This window comes from Crocuta crocuta, unplaced genomic scaffold (genome assembly GCF_008692635.1).
Source record: "Crocuta crocuta isolate KB4526 unplaced genomic scaffold, BGI_CrCroc_1.0 scaffold564, whole genome shotgun sequence".
NCBI lineage: Eukaryota > Metazoa > Chordata > Mammalia > Carnivora > Hyaenidae > Crocuta > Crocuta crocuta.
The window spans coordinates 3,921,988-3,935,509 of NW_027533010.1; the positions used below are offsets into that span (position 1 = coordinate 3,921,988).

The following is a 13,522-nucleotide window of genomic DNA, read 5'->3' on the forward strand; positions in this document are numbered from 1 at the left end:
CGGGGGGGAGGGAAGGGGGAGGGAAAAAAAAAGAGGGAAAACAGCTCACACACATGATAGACGTTCAGGCCAGTGGCGGAGCGCTCCACCAAGCCACACAAACTTCCTCCCACGCTGCCCGAGGGGCCCGAGCCGGGAAGCGGGTCCCCACCTTACACTGCGCGGCCGAAGGAAGCTCGAGGTGCTGCGACGCTGCCCAGCTGCTCTCCAGAAGTTAGCCCTCGGTGAGGGTTACCAGGCCAGCGCCCAGGGGCGCCCAGGAGCGGCCCATTCATTGGGACAGGGTTGGCACAGCCGTTCTCAGATGAGACAGCCTCGCCGTGTGGGGGTCAGGGATGCAGAAGAAGTGAGCTTCATAAAAAGACATCTCACCCACTCGAGGAAGGGGTAGGGGATGTACACAAGTCCAGAAGAAACCGAATTAGCCACATCATGAATGTGCTGTGAATGGCGGGGCGGGAGCCAAAGGCCTGCCTTAAGGACTCCTGGAGTCCCTGCTTTATACCTTGACCGAGCAAGTCTTGAGACACAAACACACTTTGCACAAAACCAACCCAAATTCCACATTAATAAGCATCCAGAAACACTTGGAGGTATTCATCAGAAAACTCCAGAATACCCTTCATCACAATGGAGGGGGCTACAACCATTATTTCGGAACGTTCTTAGGTTCTTCCGATCCGAAGTGACTTTTTAAAAGCTCTTCAGCATAAAACACAAAAGCATTTAAATTATTAGGTTAAGAAGCAGCCTTTATCAACCCCAATTTACAAATTTCTCCAAAAAAAGTTTTCCTCTGGGTTTCTTGGCTGGCAGCGCGCTCCTCAAGGAACCCGCAGATCTCTGCACCCCTGGATTTTTGGGGGGCGTCAGGAGAGGAGGAAACACCTGATGAAACTACATTCACACTGTCACTGACGACCCCGAGAAGCAGGAACCCTGCACGACAAAGTGCGCCAGGAATCCTCGCGGGCGGTCTCGCCGTGGGAGAAGCCGCGTGTCAGGGAGACACGGTGGGGGTGGCAGAGGGGAGGCGAGAGGGGAGCTGCAAGAGGCGCGAGATGCGGAGACAGAGCGGGAGGGCTGCCCGCACTCCCTCTGCTACGCTGTCGGGGAGGGAACTTAGCCGGACCCGGGGCTTCCCCGAACTCCCGAGCTTGGAGTGGGAGTCCTCGCCTTGCGTACTTACTGCTCACGGTCTGTCTGTAACTTGGCTGGCTGAGGCTCTGTCCATGGAGCAAAAGTAGAGAATCCAGGGTGGAAAGTTTCTGGTGCTTCGCCTTGCAGTGTTCTCCTAATCTTCTTTCCTCTTTCCTCCTTCCCCTTTTCCTCTTTCCCAGGTCCTAACGTTTAAGGTCCTGGGTCAGGGTGTCTTCTAGTGCAGTGATGGTTGTTATGATGATGATGATTGGGGGGGGGGGGGGATAGGGGGAGGAGGAGGAGGAGGAGGAGAGGGAAAGGAGGGTTCCTCCAAAGGGGCACCCGAGCGAGCGGGGGAGGAGACGGCGGAGGAGGGGAAAAGAGAGAAGGAGGCTGAAAAAGCCTTTTCACACCTTCGGGAAGGAGACCCGTTCGGGAGAGAAAGGGCTGAGGACTGGGAGGAGGCGGAGGCGGGCCGGTGCCGCCGCTTCGCAGGTCGGCTAGTTCGCGAGAAGGCGCGGCCGGAGCCTTAGGGCCGGTGTCACCCAAAGCCAAGAAGGCGCAGGGACCCGGGACCGCGCGCAGGAGGAAACGCGGCTGCTGCCCAAGCTGTCACCTCCAGCCTCTCCCCTCTCGGCCGCCGCCGCCAGCAGCCGGAGCCGGACTCACTGACAAGCCGCAGAGAGATACACTGAGAGGGAGATGATTATTAGTTGCGTTGAGTCATCAGGCAAAGTGAGTCCTTTTGGGTTGTCCTCGGTTTCCGATTTCTCCCCCTCCCCCTTTCCGTCCCCAAATCTAGCGCCTTCAAAATAATAATTTGGGGTGGGGGTAGGGGAAGTCTCTGGGTTATTTCGGGATGGAGGTTGGGGGGGAAAGATCTAANGCGCGGGGAAGGCCGCTTCTCCCTCAGAGCCGGCGCGGCTGTGGGTCCAGAACAATAGCGCGGGTGTCCTGAGTGGCAAGAGTACCAGCGCTGCCCGCCGGGCTGCGGGTGGGACAGGAGAGGGGGCTGCGTGGGGGGCGCAGGGCGGGGGGCATCCCTGGATGACGTCCCTGGAGCGCTCGCAGCGCCGGCGACATCTCGAGCAGCTCAGCCCGGGCCGCCTGGAGGCCGTGACGCGGAGGCAGTGAGAGCGATGGGGCTGCCTGTCCTCCGGCTGCGGGTCTGGGACTCCTGGGACCCCAGGCGGCTCAGGCACTAGGCTTCGAGCGCGGGCAGAGTGTGCGGTGAGGACCTGGTCTCCTCGTCCCGGGGGAGGCCGCGCGGGGGCGTCCACAGCAGGTCCCGCGAAGGTGTAACTGAGCCACAAACTTTTGCCGACTCCCGCGGCCGCAGCCGCCCGCAGCCCGACTCCAGCAGCGGTGCTCATTTAAGGTGGCGCGGGCACTAGCCGAGCAGGCCGAGCGCCGTCCGCGCTTTTGTCCCTGAGGTCCCGCTTGGGCGCGGGACCTCCTTAAAGAAAAGCACGTGGGCAGGGGCCGCGGCCCCCGCAAGCCGCCTGGGGCGCCGGCTTACATTCGCTGTCCGGCCCCGTGGCGGAAAAATGAGGACGCGTCCCCGCCCGCCTTGAGGCCAGTGAAGCCCCTCTGCTGGCGGCACCTCCAATCCCTACCGCACACCTTGTGTCTCCTACCTAAACCCCTGGACCCGGAGGACTCCCAACCATCTCGCTGCCTGAGCCGCCAGTCCCCCTTAAGAAGTGTTGGCTGTACGGCGGCGCCAGAGGGCCAAACTAAATTCGGTTTTGGGAAACGCGCTCGGGGGGTAATTCTGGAAATCCTGGGCTGGTGCACAGAAGAGGGAAGGCGCGTCAGCCTAGTGTGCCCAGAGGTAGGCCGCCGTCCACTCGCCGCACCTACCCGGTGGGCGGCGTGCGCGCAGCCATTCCCTCAAAAGCAGAGGCCTGGGAGGCGGGGGGAGCCTCTGGAAGAGAAAGGGTCCCAGAAACTAAACCTGCCCCGGCCTAAGTCTCAACGCCCAGATCCCGGAGAATCCCGCACCCAGACGCCGCCCACCAAGTTCCAAAGGAGTCCTAGGCGACCCGGGAGGCTGTCGGAGCCCAGCCGAGAAAGGAAGCGAGTTCGAGAGTAAATCTTCGGGGAGCCACCCTGGGAGTTTTAGGCAGCATTTTCTTTTCCCTGCTTTTTATTCCCTAAATCCCATCTCCCCCACTTCCCTGAGCGAACGGGTTAGAGAAAATGCACAATTCGAAGTCTGAGAACAAAGTGGCTCGAGTAAACCAACTCGTGGTGGTAGCTAAAAGGTTTTTGGCTGCAAAGAAACAAACTGTAAGTTTGATAACAAACTTTTTTTTTTTAATCTGTAGTTTCACGTCGGAATGGGAAGGGGGTTTTGCAAAACACAACTATCACTGTCAAAGTTTGAGCCCGTTTTCAAAATGGGGAAAGACGCAATTCTTACAAATATCTTAACAACGATAATAATGCTGTTTCTTTCCTTACCTTGGTGTTGAACTGCAGAATCCTCCTCCGGATCAGTGTCCAGGAACTTAGAAGAAATGGTGATATTAGGACTTCAGTACTTCTGGAAAAAAAAAAATGCAAATGGTTTAGCCAGGATCTTTCCTGTCTGATTCGTCACTATTATTATATCTGATGATGCGAATGGTTGGAGCGATTCAATCTTAAGTCATTAATGAGCTATTTTATAAACACCACTGTCTGAAGGTCTTCATTTACATTTTGCGAAGGATCACTTCGCTAACCTCACATGCTTATGTCAACAGCATGATTACTAGACTTCAGTCACACTCTTATAAACAACACAGCGGTATTGTTAATGGGTTAATATTTTATAAAGTCTAAATATTTTATTATGTTTTGAAAGGAACTATTGATTCTAAATTATTAAATCCCTGAGAAGGGTGATTTAAATAAAGTATACAATTAAGTACAATTAAATGTACATTGTGGCTAGTTTATTTTCAGATTCTGCACCCTTTTTAAATTAGATTTTCTCATTATTGGAGTTTCTTCTTGTCCGTTTTTGATAATGAACAAAGCTATCATTTTGGGCAAAAGAACTCAAGATGTATAAAGGTGCATTTAACATAAAGGAAAATACCAAAAAATATGGGTTATTACCAGAAATGTATTTTGAATATTTGCAGATTTATATTTAGTAACACATTTTACAAATTTCTTTCCATTTGGAAAAGGAGAATTCTAGGAAGTTTTGTGATATATGCCCGATGTGCAGGGGTTCTTTCCCCTTGATTTTGTCCCTTTAATGGCCTTTTCTGTTTCAAATTACATAAGCTTTTTAATGCACGATTTTTGTATTGACCTAATTGCAACTGAAGTAAAAAATTCTTTTCAGCATGTTTAATTTTGACCGTAAGAAATTCTAAATAACGTTTTTATCTTTTGCTAAGATTTTCTACTTTTTAAAACAGTAAATAAATTACGATTCAAAAGTTTTGTTTGGTTTCGTTTTATATTCCTCAAGTGGCTTATTTCCAAACATTTTTTAAACAAAATCACACTCAAGAAAAGAATTGGTTTTAATTGCGTTTTTTTTTTTTTAATAATTTGATCCAAATGGCATTTTTGCAAAACTAGTTTGCTCCAGTGCTCAAAGCATAAAGTTCACGTTGGGGGACATTTTTATCCCTCAATTTGCTTCTCACTGACGTTTTTTGTCAGGAATCTACTACGACGTCTTCCCCTCTCCACCCCCACCCCCAATTTTTTCATATGTCATTTAGTCAAAGGTCGCCTGTCTTTCATAATCACACTGAGATTTGTTATTTTAAAAATCAACGGATCTTTATGCGCTGGGCTTAAATATGCATGTTTTTTCTAATTTCCATGTTCTCTCCTTTTCTCTCTATCTCTTGTCAGGCCTTTCTTCTCCTTTTATGGCCTGCACTTTTACTGACATTTCTTGATTTCTCTCTCTCCACACCGAGGTTTCTACTGCGCTAGCTCTTGACTCTGGCCAACCTTCCCCAATGACCGCTCAGGACCGCCTAGGCCCAACTCCCGGGGGTAGAGTGCCGGCTGCCCGGCATGGGACGCCGGCTCTCGCCGGACTACCCAGACCTGTGAGGGCCCAGCATCCTTCACCGGGCTTCCTGGATTTCGGGGTCTGGTCACCCTGGCAAAGAGGCCCTCCCGGCGGAGCGCTGCCTCTTAGAGAACACGAGCAAGTTGTGCCGCGTTTTCTCCTCCACTCTCGCACACACAAGAAAAACTCTACGGGAATTGCCAGCGTCGAAAGCCTTCTCTGGCTTCTAGGAGCCCACGCAGGCCTGCCTCTCCCTCCCCCCTTCGCGCCCCCCCAACCCCCACCCCGGGCTTGCTCTGCTGGGGGCGAGAGGAGGGCGGGAGCGAATCGTTTCTCTCAAATGAAGCCCACACCAGTTATGAAGCCAATTTCCGCCACGGACTGTCCGGGGAGAGTTGGGCGACCAACATTTTCACGAACCGCATAACTGCCCCAGGCTTGGATTGGAAACTGGATGTGCCAAGGGAACTAGGGCCCGAGGCCAGGACGCCCCAGGGGAATGCGCCTAGAAGAGCAGATCAACTAGGGTGGGCTCCAGCCCTTTCCCAGACTGCTCCGGGGCGTCTGGGGACTGACCAGGGCGCAGGGGGCGGGGGACACTTACTTCGTTATCCGCACGCCTTCCTCTTTGGCACCAGAGCCGGACAATCCCAACCCGCGCCAGGCAAAGATAAATTACTCCTGGCTCCCCCAGCAGCTCTGGGGCCTGGGCGGGGGCGGAGCGGTGAGGGAGCCGTCGGGCCGCGTAAGGTAGGGGTGGTGAAGGTCCTGCTCCCATCCGCAAAGAAACCAGACCCTGCGGCCCGACGGGGAGAAGCGTCCCAGGGAGAAGACTGGTTGGGGATGGGTGGTGGGCAACTAGTTTGTGTTAGATGGTGAACTGAGCACCCAGGAGCTCGGAGGATCCAGAATCGGGAACAGACAATGCAGAGGCCCAGAGGGCGGGAGGGGACACGCAAAGGTCTGCCCAGGAGCTGCCTCGGGCGAGGATAAGGAGCTTTGTGCACTGAGGCCCCAAATGTGGGGGGCGGGAGAACGTGTCGGAGGTGGGCACCGCCTGCCCTGGGTGAGGAAAGCGAAGGGACTTGTCTTGAAGGTAAAGGAGACTTTGGTTTGGAGGTGTGGAAGTGCTTCCTCCGCGGCCGCGGGTTGGGAGGCCCGGGAAGGCGGAGGGCCCGCGGGCTCCGAGCGCCACTCCAGCGACACGAGACAACGCCCCCGGGCTCTTGAATCCTTTCACTCTTTTTCAGAGTCAAGAGCTTAATAGCCGGATCTCCTGCAGCACCTCAAGGAGAGAATGACAGCCCCGCTAATCTAGTTTTTTAAAAATAGAAATCGACTTAAAACGACCGGTAACAAGGCACAGGGGGACAACACGAAACGCTAAAGGAGCTGCGGCTGCCTCCCCGCCCCCACCCCGGGGCGGCCTGGGTTTGAGCCTGGAATCCCGCTCCCGACTCGCTGCGTTTTCTGTCTGGAAACACCAAGCGAGGAGAAAGGGGTCTGTCCCATCTCTAATCCCGGGGCGCAAGGTAGAGGCGGAGAACCTCGCGACCTCGACTCGTCCTTACGGTCCCGTCGCCGCGGACCCCGGGTCACCGCCAGGGTCCCGGGCCGGAGATAAGGCATCCTCTCCCGACAGCGCCACCGCGTGGGCTGCGGCCGAAACGTGCGGCGCCCGTTCTGCCCGCCGCTTTCCGGAGCCGGCCTTTCCGCGTCGCCTCAAGTCCACAGGTTAAGGATGCGGCGGCGGGGGGTGGGGGGATGGGCAGGTCCCCGGCCCTGGCCGTACCCGACCGCGCCGACAGAAACGCGCCCAGCAAGCAGAACCTCGGCGCCCCAACCCCTTGTAATGAGAAAGCATACCTGGAAAGTCCAGGCCACGGCGCCCGCCCGTACCCCAGACTGCAGGCTGGGCAGTCTGAAATTCGCGCCCACCCGCAGCCGGGGCCAGCGAGCCCAGGAAGCCCAGTCCGAGGCGGCCCAGGTCGGAGCAGCTCCCGCAACGTTGAGCGACACTAGGTCCGCGCTGGTCTCGAACAGCGCGGGAGAGAGCGAGAAAGCCTGCTGCGGGACCCGAGGTGCCAAGCACTTACTGGGGCCGAGGACGAAGCGGGTAGTCGGTCTATCTGGCGGCCCAAAGCTGTTGGGAGTGGCGGGGAGCCTCGAGGGTTTCCTGGGCTGGGGATTCGCCTGCTCTCTCCGTCTTACGAAGCCCCACGGAAACCCTCATAGTCCGTCAAGCCTTGACTCCCGAGTTATCGCCCGGGTGACTGTGACACGGTTGTGCCGAGGCTCGGTCCTTCCCCGCCCCGCGGTGCCTTGCCTCGCGGCCCCGCGGCCAAGCCCAGCGGAGCCAGGCATCACCTCGAGCCGCCCCGGCGCTACGTCAGGATCTGAGAGTCCCCACGTCGGGCTCCGAGGACTTGAGTGGGTAGGCTGGGGCTTATTTTTAATAAATTCAGCTGTTTACATGGGCGCGCGCACGCACACACACACAAATTTGGGACTGTCGGCCACTGAAAGGGACAACGACCCGGAAAGGTGTAAATTTCACCTGGTGTCTGTCCCAATTACAAAACTCCTAGCCCCACACAAAATAGGGGTGATGCCTGGAGGCCTGAGCAGTCACGCCTGGCGGCCATCGGCCACACTCTTGCAAGACGCCAGCCTAGCGGCCAAAACGCCCGCGCTGTCGCGGGGGCCGCAGGGCCGGTGCCCAGCCGCGCCCAACGCGGAGCCGCGCCGCCAGCTCGCTGAGCTCCGTAGCTCGGGGTCAGCCGGGCCTGCTCACCCACACCCTCGTCATTGGCTCTGACCTGTTGGCTTCCAAATCCTAACACCCGCAGGCCACGCGGAGCTATCTCCAAGCGTGCCAGGGCCCGGCACTCGTGCCAAGTGGCTCACCTCAGCTGGCTGCGCCCGCCTTTGCCCCCCGTGCCAAGTGCCGAGCGAGAGGCGGCGGGTCAGGACTCGGACGCCGTCTGCTCACCTCCAGGAGCCGACAGCGGGTGCCTGCGGCGTCGCTCGTCCAGCCCTGGGGCTGATTTAAATAACTAATAAGCTCAGAGAAATTTTACGAGGGGAACTTTTCCTTTTAGTATCAATAAAGCCTAGTAATTGGCTTCGTTGGTTACCTAAGCTCGAGTTTCCCAGTCTGTCTCTCTCTCTTCTTCTTCTTCCTCTCTCTCTCTCTCTCTCTCTCTCTCTCTCTGTCTCTCATTCAAAAGCAACGTTTAAGAAAACCCGGCAACTGTGGGTGCGTTTGTGTGGGGTGTGCAAGTGTGAGTATGTGGAAGAAGTTGTTTGTTTCAAAAGTCCTTCTTCTCCTGGAGAACAATCGTCATTGTCGCTCTGTGGTGAAGAGTTTTGAAAGGTGAACTGTTGTTATTTCAGAAGAGAATAATGTTAACAACAATTCGTCTCACAGCACAAGTATAGCACAAGGGAGGGAGGGTTCTAAAGATTTTTCCCTTTGGACGTGACAAAGACATTTGCAATGCTTCGCTAATAGTTTGCATTTTAATCAACTTTTACTACATTTTGACTTCAACTCCTGGAATTGTAGTGGACTGTAGTAATATCTGTTGTTTTCTGTAAAGACTTCTATACTAACATGCATTCCAGATTTTTGGTTCCATTTTCTAATCTTTTCGAAAGCATGTTTTTAGTCGTAAAGAATTTTTTCCACCTGGGAACCATGCCTCAATTTCAACATATAAAAGAACTTTCATAAATAATAACTGCAAATAGCCCATTTGTCTGTGTCCACGGAGTTGTTGGCGCCTGTACAAAATCTGGGAAATCTAAAAGCAATCTAAGCATGTTTCTCTGCTTCATATAGAGATATGTATGTTTTCATTAGCTGTATGGAAGTTTAAAAAAATCTTTTAAAAGACTTTTTCGAACAGCATTAAGCTCAAATCTAGCTGAACTTAAATTCCCTTCCAGATACAACGTAGCTAGTGCCTGCCAACGTCAACCTAACGAAATGAAGAGTATTTCTGAATCAGATTACTGTTGGGGTCAGAAGCTAGTCAATGAAAAGCAATGAGAATTCAAGTTTGCAAACCGTGGAGGGCAGAGGGGGCGGCTCCCCAAGTTCCCAGGAACACACCCAAACCTGTGCGCTCAGGTCCTCGGTGTTTACATATTATGGAGAACTTCTTTTCACTTTTATTTAGAAAATCGATGAGCTTCCCTTAGTTCGTCTTGTTTCAGGCTGTAAGACTCAAAGCCAGCTCGAGGGTTGCTTTCTGCCAGGTAACTTCCGGAGGCCCAGAGTAATTCGGAGATAGACCCAGCCCTCTGCACATTCCAGGCAGAGAATGGCCCTTCCCAGCACCAACGCCGCCATCTCCCCAAGCTCTCCTCCGCACTCGCGGGATGATGGTACCAGAGCGCCCGACCTTCATCTAGCTTCCTGAGATCGCGCCATGGAGTCGGCACTAGGCTAAAGAGGGAGTGAACCTTGAGCTATGGGTGTTTACGCCCCGTTTCCCTCTCTTCCCAGAGGCTTACAGACAACTTCCCTTCCCATTTGCTCAAGCTGAGCTCCAGTTCCCATCCGTACTCTCCAGGCTTGTCATCACCAGGCTCCTAGTGCCCCGCGGGAGTGGCTACGAGCTGAGGGCACTCACCGCTGTGACCCTGTGTCCCCCACGTTGACCAGGTTAAGGGAAGACGTGTCCTCTCGGCGCTGTCCTCCGAGTGCCAGATGTCGAGAACAATGACAGGGAAACAGGGAAGGATTGGGAAGGAAAGCACAGGGCTGAGTGGGGTAGCTAAGAGCCTCAGTGATGAGCAATTCGGCGTCCCCAAACAACCTGGGGCCTCCCCTTCCCTCCCTGCACTTCCACTGCAGGTCCACCCCGGTCTTCGGGTCCCTTCGAGGCTGCTCCATCAACCAGGCTGTCCTCTGGCTTTTAAGGCTCTCACCCCATCCCAATACCTTCTGGCTGTTTGGAGTTTTGTTTCCAGTTAAGCTGTTTTCTCAGGTCGTAGAAACTCCATTTCTTTCCTCTTTGCCTCATTTACACTCCTTTCTCTAAAGAACATTCCCCCAAGCTTCTGCCAGACCCTATGCAATCTCCCAGAGCTCTATGTGGAAAAGGAGAAGTGATTTGTCTGTTTACAGCAGGTTTAATTAAGACAGTTATGTGCCGTGAACTCCTTGGGCCCCAATCAATGCATTTTGATTTAGAAAGTCAAATAGAATCACATCTTACACTTGCGGGTCCCCGGTTGCCGGCCCAGGCTGGAGACAGACGCTGTTGCCCTTCCACACTGGATCTGGGCGAGGCTCCCCCAGAATTTGCCACCCTGCTTGTTCCCATGACCCTCAGTAAAGTCTTCCCGCAAGACCAAGGCCTTCCTGGTAAGGGCAAGAAAGGCTGAACGCCCAGACTACTGCTGGTGCCCCTTAGCTGAGGAGCCAGGCGCTAGACTTTTGTGGATCGGGCTTCCCCGCTACCAAAGCGCTCCCTAGCCCCAGGCCCAGGTCCTCCGCTCTCTCCTGCCTCAACTCCTCAGAGAAAGCTTCGGGAGGCAAGTGTCTCCTTTCACCCTAGCTGTGCATCCAGTATCCTCCCCTCCCCCCAACTCTCTGACTTAGGTGTTGGGGCTGCAGCAGAAGCGGTTTCCTAATTTGTCATCATCTCATCGGAAACCTCAGGCAACTGGAGTGTAAAACTTTAAGGGCTTCCAGGGAGACCCGGACTTGAGGCGCTCAATGGAAAGGGGGCGGGGAGGCTAAGGGTCGGGAACAGGGGTGCACGACAGACGCCCCAACTTGCTCTCCTGAACTTTCCTCCCTTTGCAGCCTGATGCACTAGGAGGAGCAGTGGCCCACCCTTCCCTCCGCTCTCTTCTCTTTCACCCCCTCTATCTCCTCCAGTCCCGGCTTTCCGGAATATCCCGCCACTTCTTCAGTCCTCGGCTAGGAAAGGGGTCAGTGAGTCAAAGGTCGCTCAGCCTCCTCCTCTCCCCTGACATTGTCCATCTACCCAGGACTCGTGTTGCCTGTGGTACCCGTCATGACGCTGTATGGGGTGTGTGCGCCTCTTCTCCTCTCTGTTCCCCACTTCCAGCCCCCAGCATAGCACTCACGTTCCCACCATCCCTGCAGTTCTGATCCCCGGAAAGCTGCGGACCTGCCACTAACTTCATTATATCATCTCTAATCGATCCCTTCAGTTTTCAGTAGATTTGAAATCCAACAAGTATACCATATATTTAGATAGGATTGGCGGGGGGTGGGGGGGACGCTTGAAACATTCTGAGCTCTGAGCATGCCTGCGGGGAAGGAAGTCTCAGAGGAGTTGTCCTGAAAGCTGCTGTGAGCAGTCACCTTTGCTCTCGCCAAGGCCTTAACGGTGTCGACTTTGGTGGGCTGTATGTGCTGGGGCTCTCAGGGCAAACCCCCTCCTCGGCCTCCTGCAAGCAGGGCAGGAGAATTAGGTTGGAGGGTCGAGTTTTAGGGGCCTTTTAAATTTTTTGTGTTTTATTTCTGTAAAGGACTAGTCCCGACATTAGACGGATGCAGCAGTTGGCCCCAAAGTGGCCTGTGATTCGCCCCTCCCCCCTGTGTCAGTCAGCAGCGGGTGACAGTCTGGCAGTAGCTCTGGTAACGCTGCTTGGCAAAGCTTTGGGCCTTGGCGTCCAACTGAGGCCCAGTAACCCCCTTCGTGCGTGCATTTTACCTAGGGTGCTTGTGCGTGCGTGTGGGTGTGGGGGGCGCTGGGCGGGGGCTATACCCACAATCGCAGCGCCTTCCAGTGCCAGGCTCAAGGGTGGACGCGGTGGATGAATCCATGAATCAGCTCCACAGCGTAGGGGTCGAGGACACAGCCAACTCCGTTAAGTGGACTAGGCAGTTGCGGCTGACTGCCCCCTCCCCTCCTCTGAGCAGGCGTGAGGTGGCCCGGGAGCCTCGCCAGCAGCCCCCGCCCCTCAGGCGGGGCTCAGGTCCTGGCAATCTCTGCACTTTGTCATCACGCCCGAGTATTTGACATTCGCAATTATCTGCAAATACCCTGATCGGTTTGTATATGAAACACTTTTTTTCCTGCCTTAAGGTTGGAATCTGGTAAGTTTCAGACAAGTGGTTGCGGGGGGGAGGTGACCCGGGGGACCGCGGGGGACCGGCCCGGTGAACCCGACTCGGCTAGGTGGGCGAAGAGAAGGGATGGATCTGCGTGCCGCCCCCACCTCCCCCACCTCCGCCTGGATGCAAGGCCGCGTGGAGCTATGGAAGGGCCAAGGCCGAGACCCTCGAGCCCTCTTTTAAAAGGAGCGCCCCCTAATCCCCGTGAGAGAAAAGCTGAGTGGGGAGCGGAGATCCCACCAGAGGCAAGGCCCGGAGGTTAATCATCTTGATAATCGGAAAGGGCGCTGCCCGGCCTGGTTGCCGTCACCTAGAGTGTCAGCCACCAGCTTTCGACCCCGCCGAAGAATTACCTGCTCGAAGAGACATCCACGGAGCCCTCCGCTCGGAGTTCTCCCCGCCCGCTGTCTGCGGGAAGTAAACCGCGCCCTTGTTCAAAAGAAGCGGATGCCCCTTTGACCCCCCTCCTCCCCCAGAGGGTTCCTAAATCCAGAAGGGCAGTACCAGCCCTGGGGTCTCTCACAACCCCTACATCGCAGCTTCCGGACTACCTGCCTATCACACAGCCCGTCTAAGAAAAAGAAAAAAGAAAAGAAAAGAAAGAAAAGTGATGGCAGGGGAGAGGGAGGGTAAAGAAGTGAGATTATGTGTGCTTTTTGCTGCTCTCTCAGGACCTTGATCCTGGCCCCTGGCTGATCTGAGGGCCCTCGAGCTCAGAGACTGGGAGGCCAGACCTTACCCGAGCCAAGTGCACACAGCCCGGGTGCTCCCGGCTTGGCGTCTTACTGGCCAACAAGCCCAGCTACTTTGCTAAGGATACATCACCAACTTTAGAAACACCAAGTCGTTCAGTGAAGCCTCCTCCCCTCGCACTCAGCTTGAAGCTCTGCTACAGACACTGGGCTAAGTTGCCTTTCACACATATTACTCACATTTTCCAGGGAAGGCGCGAAGAGAAGGTTAGAGAAAGGTGGGTGGGTGAGGGATATTGCAACACCGTCAAGAAAAATCGGGGACAGGGGTTAAAAAGTCCGTCTTTGTAAGAACCCAACCGCCAAAGCATTGGTGTATTCTGAAAAGGAAGAGAGAAGACAGAAGCAGGTCGTAAAGGAATCCCTCCATCCGCCCAAATCCCTCCCTCCCGGCGTCCCCAGCTCGGTTCACCCAGACTGGGAACCGAGAGTGCCCTGAAAAGGCATCAGCCCTCTCGGCTCCTGCTCAGTCCAGGTGGGCAAGGAAGCCCG

General features: G+C 54.9%; 1 protein-coding gene across 2 annotated transcripts in view; it reads right to left on the reverse strand.

Moving 5' to 3' along the window:
• Nucleotides 1-5,798, reverse strand: part of SATB2 (SATB homeobox 2) — a 190,775-nt gene extending 184,977 nt beyond the window's left edge. Inside the window, exons 1-2 of one of the 2 annotated variants that reach the window (XM_077745765.1) lie at nt 5,778-5,798; nt 3,607-3,688 (exon numbers count right to left, since the gene is read on the reverse strand). The gene's annotated coding sequence lies outside the window, so the exon portion shown is untranslated. Of the gene's footprint in view, nt 1-1,189; nt 1,419-3,606; nt 3,689-5,777 lie in introns of those variants that run through there. The other variant, XM_077745764.1, reaches the window with a different exon arrangement.
• Between the last annotated feature and the right edge of the window lie 7,724 nt (nt 5,799-13,522).